The following is a 15,955-nucleotide window of genomic DNA, read 5'->3' on the forward strand; positions in this document are numbered from 1 at the left end:
AAGATGCAAATCTACTATCAAGAAAAAAAATGGTCACCCTAATGCTGGGCTTTGCCCAAGCACAGCAGGATTTCACGGCAGGCCCCTTGATTATTTAATATTCACTCCATCTCCACCGGAGGCTGTGCGGCTGAATAGAGATGATGTCTCGGGATTGTTAAACATAACTTGGAGTGCGTGCCTGAGACACATTCTGCTTGCTAGGAGATGTAAGATAGGAGAGGCGAAGCCCTTGGTGCTGATGTAACTCTTCCTGCTGAATCTCCCAGCTTAGCCACAGTAAGAATTGCAAAGTATTTGGGGCCAAATGTTCATCTGCTTGCAATTTAAGGGATATTTAAAAAGTTATCCACCAAGTCCCACTATAATTTGAAAGATATATTGGAAAGTCATACTGGGACTTGAGAGGAGACATCCTGATCACAAATTAAAATTTCATAACACCACTACAGTGTTTCTGATAGTACTTTGGTCGGCCTGGGAAGCCTGTCCCCTGAGTTCAGCTATGCTATTTGCATTTTTAATATGCTGTTCTAACTCAAGCCTAAACTTTTTTTTGCCATGTTGATACAGAATCTAAAGGAAAGAACTGGCAATGCCCAGTTGTTTGCTGCAGAGTTTGCCACAAGTTATTTTTAAGTAGATTATTACAGCAAAGTATCATTTCTTCTCTTAATAACCATTTTGCAAAAGGGTCCTGACCAACAATTAGCCCACATAGAGTATGTTACAGAATAGAGAAGATAAGCCACAGGCCATCGGCTGTCCTGAGTAATTAAAAACAGATGGGGGACTGGATGTGGAGAATGCTTGTTGACTGATAAGTGAATGAGCAGGCCTGAGGAGATGGCTCAGGGGGTAAAGGTGACTGTTGTCATATCCAGGTTTACCTATTCCTGGAGCCTGCATGATGGAAGCAGAGATGACATGGCATGGACATGCAAACACACACACACATGCATACACACACACACACACACACACACACACACACACTAAACAAACAGGTACAAGAAAGAATTCAAATTCAAATCCTGGTTTAAAAACAAGCGAGCAAACATAATACATGAAGATCGTGGTTGTATTCCATCTAAACCAGTGTTTGTCACAAACTGAACTTGAAGGAAGAAGAAAGAATGTATGAGTCGGAGACTGGGGAGGGTGGAGAGAGGTCTGTGAAATGTTGTGTTCTGGACTTGGCAAGCCCTCACACTCCTGAGCTCACAGGTGGCTGTGGTCACCCTCATAAGACCTGGATAAGATGGACCTGTCCATTTTCCAGCATGCCCAGATGAGAGATTCATGAGACTCTACCCTCAGGAGCTATTAGCAGTTAATGGTTGCTGGGGAGAGGAGGTCATTTTTCTCCCCATCCACATGCTCCAGGGATTAACTCCCCACCCTGATTAAACTCAATGGGTTACAAAACAAAAAGACTTGAAAATAGGAGGGAGATGAAGACAGGAATGGGACAGCATGGCAGGAAAAGAGGTGACCATGCTATGTGAACCCAAATGACCCACAAAATTCTAAACCCAGGAGGGGGACTGAGCCCAAAGCTTTTCCTAGCTGGGGACAAAGTATCCAGGCACAAGTCTCAGGGGGACATGCTACATTCAAATCATAACAGTCAGTCAGGAGCCATTGCATGGATTGGCACATAAATAACTAGAGAGAGGAATTCCTTTTATGTGAATGAACAATAATAAATAATATGGGCTACCAAACACCACCATCCTCTGCCACATGGGGTGAACCTGTCTGCTAGGTAAGGAAAAGCAGAGACAAGCAGAGAGGACAGATATAGGGCACATGGGTGGAAAGGTAGATGGGTCTCCCATATTCCCCCCTTCTTTCAAAGGATACAGGGGTACCATAGCAGTGCCCCAAGACACAGAAATGTAACTTCATTTTTTGCATTTGAATATCATTTTATTAGCTCTATTCTTTATGAAAATATGTATTGGAGTTGAGGCCAGTGCTTCCTTGCTTTGGATGCTGCCTTTGTCTGGATATTTGGGTTTTTGTTTTTTTGTATTTTGTTTGTTTGTTTTGTTTTGCTTTTTTCAATGTAAGAAATTTTTATTTAAATTAGAAACAAGCTTGTTTTACATGTCAATCCCAGTTCCCTCTCCCTCCCCTCCTCCCCTGCTCCACATCAATCCCCTATTCTACCCCCTTTCTGCTCCCCATGGGGGATCTTCAAAGTCTGTCATATCATTTGGTGCAGGGCCCAGACCCTCCCCTGTATGTCTAGGTTGAGAGAGTCTCCCTCTACGTGGAGTGGGTTACCGAAGTCCATTTGTGTACTAGGGATAAATACTGATCCACTACTAGAGGCCCCATAGATTAACCAGACCTCCAAACTGACATCCACATTCAGGGGGTCTGGGACAATCCTATGCTGGTTTCCCAGCTATCAGTCTAGGGTCCATGAGCTCCTCCTTTTTCAGGTCAGCTATTTCTGTGGGTTTCTCCAGCCTGGTCTTGACTCCTTTGCTCATCACTCCTCTCTCTCAGCAACTGGATTCCAGAGTTCAGCTCAGTGCATAGACTGTGGCGGTTAAAATTGCCAACCTAATGGGATTTAAAGTTACCATGGAAACAAGTGTGTGTGTGTGTGTGTGTGTGTGTGTGTGTGTGTGTGTGTGTGTGTGTGTGTTTCTAGACTGGGTTAGCTGAGGTGAGAGGATCCACTTTAAACGTCCGTGGAACCATGCCCTGGACTGAGACCCTGCTCAGAGTAGAAACAGGAGGCAAGCTGGGCACCAGCACTCATCTCTCTCTCTGCTTCCTGACCAGCTGCAATGTGACCAGCTGCCTCACACCGCTGCTGCCATGTCATCATGACAGAATGTCCCATCAAACTGTGAGCCAAAAAAAAGCCCCTTATCACCAGTTAAGTTGCTTTCATCAGGTATTTAGTGAGAAGAATGAGAAAGGTATCTAATGCACAGGCCATGAACCTCAGCCAGACTCATCAGCCACACTGGCTTGGTAGCATGAATCTTTCAAGACTTAGGAAGACATTGTCAAGCCTGTCGGGCCCAGTGTTATTGACTACATTCCATCTTGACCTAAGATCAGAGAGTTCAAACCTATTCTTGCTCCTTAAGGTTAAACAACAGAATGTTTGGCCTAAGGTATGGCTACTGGATGTCTTGACTCTCAAGACCAAATTATAGGATATTTGACTTAGGGCATAGTTACTAGATGTTTTGTGTATTAGGGAGGTAATTATATTTGTTAACTCCTTGTATCATGGTAAGGAAGTCTTTTTCCCTCCCCTTTTGCTCAGGGTATACAAGGGCAATGAGTAATAAACTTGGAGTATCTGTAGTATTCACTGAGCACCCTCCCAACCCTATCTTCTGTCTCTTGTCTCTTTCTTTTCTCACTTCCCCTTTCAGGCACATTTGAACACATTGGCTGGACGCAAGCCCTCAACCAAAATCTGAATCAGAGGCACTGCCTTCACCAATCTTTAGATCTAGAGCCTTGTACCCCACACTTTCAGAGTGGGAGTGGGACATTCTGCATTCTTCCAACAGGCACATCATCAAGTCCAGTAGTGTTGACCAGGTAGTAGACATCCCTACCTTCTGACCAGTTCTTAGAGAACTTTGATCTCCTGGTCTCAGTCTTTTCCCAAGTGGCTCATCAGCCTTTCATCAAGTAAACACCACATTGGTATTTGCTCACTTGTATGGAAAACATGACCAAATTATAGGCTGAACACAGTTTAGACCCAAGCTGGGGTCCTGGCAACCTGTGTCTATGTTGTTTTCTGCCACCTGCTCCTCTGGTCTTTGTTGCCAGAGTCTGGCAGATGATGTACTTGCTGGGCCAATTGCTGGGCTATGGAGAGATGACATGATTGGTCTCAAGCTCTTGACTTTTATGTGGGACTTTTAGAGTTCAAACAGGACAAAGTTTGCTACATGCAAGGAATGGTTTAAAATCACTTTCTCAGAGCCGGGCGGTGGTGGCGCATGCCTTTAATCCCAGCACTCAGGAGGCAGAGGCAGGTGGATCTCTGTGAGTTCGAGGCAGGGCTGGACCGACAGCCTCCAACACAATACAGAGAAACCCTGTCTCATAAAACCAAAATAAATAAATAAATAATAAAATAAAATCAATTTCTCAGAAACGTATTGACCAATCAGAAAGTATAGAACTTCTTTGGATCCTGATTCAAACATGCCAATAATGAAACAAAAAAAATATGATTCAGCCAATTATCTGAAAGTAGCTGGTACTAGACAGCTGGTACTAGACTGTCTAGTAGATGGTACTAGACAGTCACTCTTTACATGTGATAGCGCTATTGTGGTTACATGGTTTTAAGAGTTTTCATAGTTTTATACAACCTGAAGTATACATAGACACACTCCATGTGTATCTATGATTTGCTTCCAAATAAACAAGTGAGGGTGAAGGGGGTAGAGATATGAGCACAGGGAGAGATGGACACATCTACTGAAACTTTTTGCATACTTTTCTAATGCTATGATAAAGCACCATGACCAAAGCAACTTATGCAAGGAGAGTTTATATGGGTCTTATGGTTCCAGAGGGTTATTGTTCAACAGTGCCCAGAAGGTTTGGTGGTAGAAACAGCTGAGACCTCACATCTATAACTGCAAAAAGGCAGCAGAATAGACACTGGGAATGACATGGGCTCTTTGAAAACTAAAAGCCCACCACCAATAACATGTTCCTCCATAAAGGCCACACCTCCCAACTCCCCCCCAAAAAGCCACCAACTGAGGACCAAGTACTCAAATGTATAAGACATATAAGGGACATCTCATTCAAACCATTGCAAGCTGAGTTATGCTTACATGGGCTTTTCATAGTATTAGTCTATCAATTTTTTATATACCTGAAGGTTTTCAATGTAAAGACTTAAAAAGTAATTTCAGGCATCTTATTTGAGATTCTGGAGTCTCTTCAGTGCAAGCCAATGGACACACCAGATGCAAAGAATCTAATTACATGATGGAAACTGTTTTGAAATGTCTAATTTCCACCAAAAATACATGAGAAAGCTAAACTCTGTGCAGAATGCCAAAGCAAGTCTGGAAAAGTGACAATGCACAAACCAGTAAGATCTATAAAATTGTCTGATTTTCCTCAAACACCCTGACTTGAACCAAAACACCACCCTTCCACCTTCCAAATTCAAAGAAGAGGGTGCACTTTTCCTACTCAGAGACAGATATTGGGCTTGTTGAATGAATTCAGTGAGAATAAGGAGCCAGGCATTTGCTCCTTCTTGTTCGTGTGTGTGTGTGTGTGTGTGTGTGTGTGTGTGTGTGTGTGTGTGTGTGTGTGTGTGTCAGGGGAGGGGTGTTCAGCTCACATTCTGTCTCCACAGTGCCATCAACTGCTTCTCAAACACTACTCCTCCAACCACACCCATCACATCAGGACACAAGCACTTAGAGATTCTTCCATGTAGCATTTGGAAATATGAGGGAGTACCTGTGTTTAGAGTCTGTGCAGTTAGGGGCATTTCTGATTAGTAGAATCCATAGGAATGGAGGTCCTGGAGTACACGGCTTGTATCTTCTTACTCCTCCTGTGTTTTTACCAGAGCACTGTGAGTTTTCTATTGCTGCCCTCCCTAAACAGGGAGTCACTGCTTGATTTTATACAGACAATAAAAGAGATATTTGAAAATTGTGTTGGAGAACTCCACAGTTGGCTGCACATCGTGTTTATTGACTGTGAGAAGATGTCAGCTATGGGGCAGGGTGTGTGTCTGAGCACATTGGACACAGACTCGGAGAATGTTAAGCTCTGTCCTCCTCTTCTTCTACTGCTCCTGTGAGCACAGCTCCAGTCTGCTCTGAGGAGACAGCCCCTGAACAACTGCAACACCCCTGCATGTTGGTATCTCCATACCTGTCTCTGGTAACCATGGATACTTCAAACCATCATCATTTGTAGACCCCAGAGACCCTCAAGCCTTAGAGGTACAGTCTTACTCCTGTTTACACACCAACATCATCCCTGCAGTCATACTCCTAGAAGCCCACTTAAGACCATTGTCTGTAACTCTCCTCTTGATCCTCTCAGAACTAATCAGATGCAAGGAGCCTTGGCATCACAAACTCCTGAAGTCCATCCCTACTACATGGGCTTGGCCTCAGGTCCTTTTTCCTTTGCTGCCTTATTTAAACTCACGTCCCAATTCTGATCATTCTGACACTTGCATCACTGTCAGCTGAGAGTTGCTCACAGCCCAGACTGCCAACTCCACCCTGAGCTTCTCACTTCTAAGGCTTGCCAGATGAGGCTGACAATACCAGTCCAAGTGAGATGGTGTCCCCACTGTGAGGGAATGAAAATCAAAGAACGTCTGGGACTGTAACCTGCTGCTTACTAAAAAGACTGCTTCTGAAACCTTTGCCATAAAACACCAGATTAGCCCATAAAGCAGGAGTGTTTATAGACTAGGAAACACTTCACCACTAGACCATACCAATGCTTAGTAGAGTTTGTAGGATTTGAGATAACTACAAATGACAGAAGCAAGGGGGAAGTGTTACTGAGAAAAAATTTTTTAAAACCTCACCCCCACAAAATGCCCTGAATCCCCCATTTAGTTAGGATATCAATCTGTCAGAGCAAGGGTGTGGTATTTGCTCTGAGTTGACCCAGAGCTCACTATCCTGGGTGATCACACAACTGAGAAGTACATTATTAACTTTCTAGAGATAATGATTCTAATGTGTCAGTTATCTCAGTTGCCTAGGTTACTCTACAAAAACATAGTAGCCACTTTTGCTAAGAGACTGAGTCTTCACCACAGCCTACAGACATCAGAAGGGTGACTTAAAGAGAGAGAGAAGCCTGGCATCTCTGTCTGCACACTGTGCCTACCCCTCTTCCTGCTTCAAGCTTTGAATCAGACTAGGAGACATCTTCATCATTAGGGAAATATTTGGTTCAAGGCCATTATGTGGGATAAATTGGTCTCTTGGCTGTTCAAGCATGTTTCTTTTACCCCAGCCTTGTGCTTTCTTAGCAATTCAAGTACCTATAGTCCCTCAACCTTGTCATAAGGTCCAGGCCAGGTTTGTCCATAAGTAGAGCTCCATCCCAGCTCTGAGAAGACACTGCCTGAATGACCCAGCACATCCCTAGAAGTTGGTAACCCCATTCCTGTAACACACATTTGTAATAGTAACACAAGGTATTAGTGTCGTCCACAAGAGACATCAGAAGTTTTTGACTTAACAACAGAAAGACTCAATAACTCCTGAGTTAAGTTGTCATCTGTTAATGTCCCCAATACAAAGCCAGGATATTTGCACATTAAAAAATATGTTACTTTTCCCGTTGCTGTGAAAAATAAATGCAACGAAGATTTTATTTTGGTTCACAGTTTGAGGGTACAGCCCATGATGGGGGCTATGACTTGGTGTCAGGAAGATGAGGTGGTGTCTGGTCACACTGCCCCTGTAGTCAAAAAGCAGAGACATAAATGTCAACAGTTCACTTACTTTCCCCCTTTATATCCATTCTGGGCCTAAAGCCCAAGATACGCTGATGTTCACTTTCTCTCCTCAGTTAAGCCTGTCTGGCAGCCTCTTCCCAGAAATTTCTAGAGGCGTGTCTCCCAGGTGATTCCAAATTTAGTCACGTTGACAGTCAAGATTAATCAGCCCAAGGAGGTTCCATACATGCCCCTCATTTATTTCCTATGACTAATGGGTAATTATCAAACTTTACTCCACACCACACAATTAACAAAAACCTGGTTTCTTTTTCAGAAAAGCAGCCGGATCACCTTTTTGATCATGGCTCCCTTCTACTCCCAAGTTAAAGTCCCAGCAAAGCAGCCATACTTGTCTTATTGGCTTCATTTCTATTATCCATGTCATAAGATCCTGCCACCCACTATCCCAAGGACGACCCACCAGGAGACTGCCCTCGAGCCCCCAAGGAGCCTTTTCCCAGAGCCAGTCACCTTGGTAGGTTCTTCTTTTTTCTTGAGCTGTATCTTGACCTTGCTCCCAGAATGATCATGATACAGTGATCACCTTGATTTGAGACTCCTAAGACAAAGTTCTCTCTACTTTCCATGGCAAGGTGATACTTGATGCCCACCTTTGTGTTGGCTTAGATGATCTTAATTCCTTTCTCATCCATGGTCAGCTTTCTTTCTGTCCTGCAGTCTTGGTGTAGAGGGTCTAAGTATATATAACTAACTTAAAAGATGGCTTCCAACTTTCCCCAGGCCTGGAGACCCAGTCTCAGGCTGATGACTTGTTCTGCAATTGCTATTTCCTTTATCAAGCCTCCTCCTTAAGCCCAAACATATAGATAGATTAGAGACACAGAGATAGAGAGAGGAAACTAAGAGGGATGAGTCCAGTCAAATGTTTATTCATCAAAGAGACAACCAACAGATAACTGAGCTCTACCCACAGCTATTTTGAGTTTATCAGGTCAGTAGAGAACTACACCTGATCATTTTCTTGATTTTCTTAGTGATTACATTGTTGAGCGAGGGCTGAAAGCTACTTGTGTAGCCCCTTGCTTCATGAAGAGAGTAAGACTCAAGAGCAGTGGCATGCCAGTGCTTCACAGGTAGGCATGGGTTTCTGGCACTAGGACCTTGGCATCCCAACATCAACTTCAGAGGAAATGGAAGCAGATGCCACCTTCCTACTCAGTGTGGCTACAGGAAGAACAGTTAAGGAGCAGATTAAAAAGGATTCCCAGCCCAGGTCTGCTGCTGCATGGAGAGCTCCAAGCCCAAGATAAGAGGGTGACTGAAGCTCCCATTACAGTATGACAGGTATCTTTGAAGCCAGGATGCATCCCCATTGGGGCCTGGATAAGAATTTGGGCTCTGGATTTGCCCCTTTCCCTCTGTCTGTGAAACTCCAATGCAACCTCATTCCTTAGTCTGATTTGGTCTCAGTTGTGAGACCCAGCTTATCACCTTGGCTAGTAACCCTACCTTCATGCCCCACTTCCCCATTTACTCTGGGTGTGGGGTGCCTTCCTTACCATGGACCTAATTCCATCACTGCTGGGCACACCTCAGAGGCTTTCTCTCCCCACACAAAAGCCCAATCATTCCTCTCAGGGGCTAGGAAACTGGACTCATTATACACACTATTAGCCATAAAGGCTTCAGGAGCTATTAGAGAGAAACAAAAGTTCCCCCAGTGGCTTCCATGGATGGTCTGAATGTTTGTCATTGTCCTCAAACAACAATATGTCACAGGGACATATAATGTGGCTGAGTCTGAGCAGGCCCCTGGCTCCTCACTGCTTTATTTATGTCATTTATCGGGAGCTTTTAAAGAATTGTTTTCCCCAGTCAGCCTAATGCAGCGATGGAAGCCTATTGTCAGCCTTCAGGAGTCAGAATGGCATCGCTGTCCAGTCAATACGCTCCTGCTCTTTTATGGAGCCTGGAAATTGGGCTTCGTTGAGAAGAGACAAATGGCATGCTTGTAAGAGAGTGTGACTCAAGATCCCCCCCAGGCTTGGGGCATGTCAGCTGGGGTTCTGATATCTTTCAACTAAATGTAGCAATTTATTTGTGGAAACCCCATTACAGCTAATAGGCATTTAAAACCATTAAAAAAGATAAGGGTGTCCAGCCATTTCAAGATTATTTTGTGAAATGTACCCTGTTTCTTAAAAAATGATTTTTGCAGAGAATGCCATAAATCTACTCATACCAATTCAACTCACATAAAACAATTAAAACTAAACAAATCTGATACCAGTGCTAAATGCTTTTTAAATCCCCCCTCTAAATACATCAAGCTTAGCAATTCTCACTATCAGGAAAACAAGAGGCACACTTTAGACATTATGGTCATTCGTGGGCACCCCTCTTTAAGAAAAATAGTTGAACAAAATTTAAAAATCTACATGGGGTAAGAGAAGGCTGTCACTTACAGAAACAGGACTTTGGAACTTAAAGGACATTCAGACAAAAGTAACCTGTACCCTCAAACTTTTCCTGTTCTACATGGGGGCATCCTGCGTAACGACTCAGAGAAAATGCTTTTCCAATTCACGGGGGAAACAAAGCTGACTAGAGTAAGCGATCCAATAGAGAAGAAAATAAAGATGATTCACATTGATCCTGACAGCCTTGAAGAAATTGTACCCTTTACTAAAGTAATTCTATTCTACATCTGGAAATTGATTCTAGGGGGAAAGGACCAAGAATGTTGGAGGAGGAAATGAAAAAGCAGCAGAAAAGAGGCGTGAGGAAAGATGCTTGGTAAGGTCTTCTTTACAACAGGGACAACAACCGTCCCAGGGTGATGATGAAACAACAGTGTAATAAATTCACACTCATGGAATGTGATACCATGATGTTTACAGGAAATCATATAATAACATAAGCACTTACAAGTTAAGATCTTAAAAGACCAGAGGGCTGGAATATGGCTCACATGACAGAGTGCCAGCATGCCTGAAATCCAGGGTTCAATGCCCACTACTGCACAAAACTAGGCATGGTAGTACACAGCTATAATCCAGGAAGTAGAGGCACCTTTTTTTTAGATCAAAGACACATAAGGAAAAATATAATTAGACCTACCTGATAGTACTTTAGTCAGGTTGCTGTGGTCATTCATACCTAATAGTGTACTCTCTCCATTCATTAGACATTTACCTTGGCCGTGTCAAAGGGATGGCTTGACTTTCTTCTGTCTGTGATTGACAGGTTCTTTGAAAACACATGTAAGAGACTGATTTCCTCAAGAAAACTCAATTATAATGGAATCCTTCCAATGAGCTCACAAGCTGATATGGACTCCCTTTCTTTTCCAATTGACCCTCCAGGCCCACTACCAGCTGCCCCATTCACCTGGCTCTCCAGCTGTTTCTGCTTCTCCTCCCTCATGCTTACCAAGTAGCTGTAGGTATTGCTACAGTCCCCATCGAGGAAGCTAGGGCCTCTGACTTTGAGTTACTGCTACCCAGACTCGGTCTCCTTGGACCAACTGTCTAACAGGCATATGATCTGTGCCATCCCTGATAATGACCATGTGGGTATAATAAAGGAAGAATGCTTCTCATCTCACACAGCTTCAGATATGCCCAGGCCCCTCAAGGTTCAGGAAGTTGGGGATCTGTGGGTTTCAAGAAAATTGACACTTTCTCAACCCAAGCCTCAGAGCTTGGCACACGTTTTCCCTTCTTGGCAGTACATTCTCCCAGATGCCCACTGGCCTGGACCATCATCTGCTTTCTGTCTTTGTTCTCGGCTATGCTACCTCTAACTTTTTAGCATGCTTACCTCACAGCCCAGCATGGCCCTATGATTTACTTTCTCTACTGTACTTATTCCTCTCTACTTCCATATATTCTGCTGCTCTAACCACTTGTTTTCAGTAGAGAATTCTGAGGGGACAGAAATGGAGATAGGTTGATCTGTGTTTCCTGGAGCTGTGGGCCCTGTCCAATACATAATCTCCTATATTATAGGCACATCACGATATCAGCAGTGTAACTGATAGATGAATGATGTAACCACAGGGAAAATGGTGAATCTGGGCAACCGTTTGGTGTTTGCTGTTTGGAGAGAATGTCTGCCTACCCCCACAAGATGAGTGATGGAGTATTCATTTCACAGATGGAGGGATGAAGACTCAGAGAGGGGAGATAGTGTGCTCAAGGCCACTGGCATGCTATGTTGGCTTGCTAGCACTGCCACAACACAGTGCTGGGGTAAGTGGCTTGATGACACACTTGTTTTCTAGAAGCCCAGGATGAAGGTGCTGGTGGTGTTGAGTTCTTTGAGGCCTCTCTTCTTGGTTTCTAGATGGCAGCATAGTCACATAGTTGTCCCTCTGCCCGTGACTGTACCTGAATCCCTTCATAACAGGAGTCTAGTCAATTGGTGAGGGTTCACCCATGTGACCTTGTTTTATTCTAACTTAAGTGGCCTAGTTCCAAAGCCAGTCATCTTCTCTGGCACCAAGGGTAAGAACTTTAACATGGGAATTTGATAGACATGATTAAACCCATGACAGGCAGCAAGAAGACAGCAGAGCTGCATCTTCAACAAGAGTATCACAGCTGCAGTGTGTACACGTCCCATTCTACTGTGCTCCTCCTATCCAGGGATAGCCCTTGGTCTTCAGGCATGACAGCCACCTCCCTACAGGGACAATCCACACTGCTCTGTGTCTTTCCACTGCAGGGTCTCCCCTCCACTCCTCCACACATGAACAATTTCCCACTTCCTGGGGTGGCATGTGACCCAATTTCTCCTCCACTCATGAATCTTATTAATCTGATTCCTTCAGCACTTCAGATTCCACTGAGAGTCGCACAGGGACCATCTTCTGTGCTGTGTCATCTGTGCCAGCATCTCTCTCCCCAACAGCTCCCCAGGCAGCAACTCAGCACTGCAGAAACTCATAGCCCACATGACCCCCAGGGGAACCCAAGATGCCACTCTAGGAGGGTGGGTACGAACCAACCTAGCAGAGTGCCTGAGATGACCAGGGCTCTCTCCACCTGCCACCATGTTGTCCCATCACCCCAGGTCCCCATGGTTATTAGTTTCTTCTCCCAAACTTAACAATATGAAAGTGCACTTTTGGCATTTGCTTTGTTGTCACATTTGGTCAGCAATTTCCCAAGTATTGCCCATCCATGAACACTGTTACCCAAGGTTCTGCCCAGACCTAAGCAATATCCCATTGCTGCTTCATTCCTTCTCAGATCCTAAGATGCTGTTTAAAGACAACAATTACTATACCACGAAGCAATCTTTTGCCACCAAGTAAATCTACTATCAAGTCCTACTGGCCAGGCTAATGAATCTGGGCAGAGCCTCCAAGACTGATCTCTCAGGAAGCTCTAAAGAAAGCTGGGAAAGTGGGTGTTAGTTAAGTATATACCATACAAGCACAAGGACATGAGTTCAAATTCCAAGAACTCACATAAAAATCTAGGGACAGTGGCGTATGCCTGCAATCACAGTTCTGGGCAGGCAGAGACTGGCAGACCCCTGGCATCCACTAGCCAATATAGCTGTGTCAGTGAACTCCATGTTCAATGAGAGACCCTATCTTGAAAAATAAGGTGAAAAGCAAGTGAGAAAGACATGAGACTGATATCAACCTCTGACACACACACACACACACACACACACACACACACACACACACTAAAGAAAAACCTAGGTGACAGGCACAGTGAGGTTCTGGACCCTGGTTTCCATGTGGATAGACTTTTTATGAAAAGTGAAGAGAGCCCCATTAATTCTGTAAACATTAAGCTCCTCCCACATCTTGTGCATTGGCTGGGCTCTTGAATTGCACCAATACACAAGTGACACTCATATACCTCATGCCCTAAAGGTGACAGGAATGCCCCACTGGTTCAAGGTAGTGAGACACAGAAAGAAAATGTGCAGGGAGACCTGGAGAGAAGGGATTCTCCTGGAGAAGGCAGGTAACTGACTGACAAAGATGCTCTTGGGTCCAGAAGGGCTGAAACTGAGACCAGCAGCTGGGACATGGCTCTAAGCCACTCACTGAGTTGTGTCAGGATTGTTGGTGGCTGCCTCCCATTCCCTCCATTGGCCTTCATATGATCAGGCATTTCACTGTGGAATCTCATTCAGATCATCCACGAATCAAGTCTGCATCCTTATCTTCCCTATAAATATCCATCCATTCATCTCTCTCTCTCTCTCCCTCTCTCTCTCTCTTTCTCTAACACACAATCACACCTATATACCACACACAGGGGCAATGTCACATGCATACCTTTAAACAGTCACATACATACATCTTCATATTTTCCTATCCTCACACATTCTCACATCCATACCTGTTCGCTGACACATATTAACAGGCATGCATCTACATACTCCAAACCAGTGTACACACACACAGACTCATGAGCTTGTACACACTCATGTGTGTTAGTTTTTCTTCTCAACTTCACAGTTTCTAGTTAAAGTGATCCACAAGACAGGCACTAAGATACTGGAATGAAAGAACACTACATACAAGGCTTTCCCTCAGTACCCTCCTCCAGGCAAACCTGTGTTTCCCTGGATTCCTTCCTGTGCACCATTAGCCTGTTGTCAACTACACAGGGATTCAAAGGTTCCTATAAAGACATAAGTAATGTTCTATCTTTTTCTGATCCCTATCCTTCATGGTTTCACATCTCAATCAGGGCAGAGGGGCCCACAAGGTCCTTCAGACCTGTCTTGTGACTCACTATCCTCCCCACCACTCTTGTTCCCTGGGTTTCTGGCCTTTTGCCCCTACAGGATGTTCTCACCCAAGGGTGGCTATCACTTTGGGCTCCTACTTGGTCCTTCCACAACTGGGAACTACTCTCCCCCAGTTACATATTCAACTGAATACTTTTACATAGACACCATGTTTGCAACAAGACCTTCTCCCATCACCTGTGGAATTCCATGCATTGTCTCTTCCAGGCCTCCCATCTGCCAGTCCTGTTTTCTGTAGCTCACATGCTTACACCATCTAATCTACAATGCACTTTCTCAAGTGTTTTGTCTCCACTTTCCTAGAGAGAAGGGAAGTTCCCAGGAGACAGAGACAGCTCTCAGTCTGGGCCACAGGCTGTCCCCTAGAACATAGCATTATATTCCACAACACATAACCACCATTAGACATGATCCCTCAGAATGGGGTATCATGTAGGACAATGGCCTTTACTCTGGACCTGTGGAATTAGTGGACCAGTGACTGGTAGGGGTACAGGGCTCTGAATACCCTTCCTTCACCTAAGGTGGTTCCATTACTTTCTTTGTATGCCTTTAAGCTTTCATATAAGATAAAACAAAACCAAGAAAACAACAACAAAAATACTGGAGAGATAGCAGTGAAACATAGCTTTGTTACTTAACAGGGCAAGATTAAGTCGTTGTAGTTGAAAGACACTCAAGAACAAGTGCCCCACACCTGCCACATCAGGACACACATCATCTACCCTGGCAAAGGACAACTTTGCCTGGCCAAAGCAGATGATCATTAAAAGATGGGCCCTCAAATCAGTTCCAGAGCCTTCCAAGGAACTTGGGTGCCTTTACGGTCCTCCTGGGAAAAGTGGGGTCTAGGTTAGCTAAGGGAGCAGTCAGAAGCATAACTTGGTGGACACACCACACACACACACACACACACACACACACACACACACACATACACACACACAATCTTATATACATCTTGTATACAGGCTAGAGAGTGCACTAGAGTTCAATATCAGTGTCTTCCTCAATTGCTCTTCACCTTATTGTTTGAGACAGGGTTTCTCTCTGAACCTGGGGCTCACCACCTCAGCTAGACTGGCTATTTATTCAGCAAGCTCTGGAAGATCTCCTGCTCTACACCTTTCCCCCAGCGTTAGGATTACAGATGTGGGCTGCTGCACCCAGATTTCCTATGATTTCTGGGGATTCAAACTCAGGTCCTCAAGCTTGCACAGCAAGCAATTTACCCAGAGCCACGCCCCCAGCCCATGAACCCAAACCCTTTCACAGCTATCTTTGGAGTAACGACACAAAATGTCCACAGATGAAAACCCCAAACAAAAGGTCCAGCCCACTTTCTTCCGTTAATTCCTTGCCAAGGATTAAACATCACACGCCAAAGCCACAGACAAGTCATAATACGCCCATATTTTATCTGGGTCACATCATATGCAGCATAATTAATGTTTAAAAAGCATTTCTGCGATGAAATGTCTGTGATAGCAGGCAAGTGTCATGAGGATGCTGTGCCTGCGCCTAATTTGATTGCAGAAGAGATTTCTAGTTAGTGGAGTGTTGCTGCCAATGGCCCCTTACTGGACTCAGCTAAACAGAGCCAAGTGATTGCATTTCCAATCAGAGGCAGAGTCCTGGACGACAAGTCCCCTGTGAGTGCGTTTCCTGGCCGCAAAAGCCCTTTGTTCACTGTCTGGT

The 15,955-nt window shown here is 44.4% G+C and overlaps 1 long non-coding RNA gene across 1 annotated transcript; it reads left to right on the top strand.

The window, feature by feature from the left end:
* Positions 1-7,883: 7,883 nt before the first annotated feature.
* Positions 7,884-13,158, top strand: LOC110341437. Its single transcript, XR_002383390.1, has 4 exons — positions 7,884-7,985; positions 10,196-10,267; positions 11,630-11,724; positions 12,727-13,158. It is a non-coding gene; the product is annotated as an uncharacterized LOC110341437 (long non-coding RNA).
* Positions 13,159-15,955: the final 2,797 nt, after the last annotated feature.

Source organism: Mesocricetus auratus, unplaced genomic scaffold (genome assembly GCF_017639785.1).
Source record: "Mesocricetus auratus isolate SY011 unplaced genomic scaffold, BCM_Maur_2.0 Super-Scaffold_6723, whole genome shotgun sequence".
Lineage (NCBI taxonomy): Eukaryota > Metazoa > Chordata > Mammalia > Rodentia > Cricetidae > Mesocricetus > Mesocricetus auratus.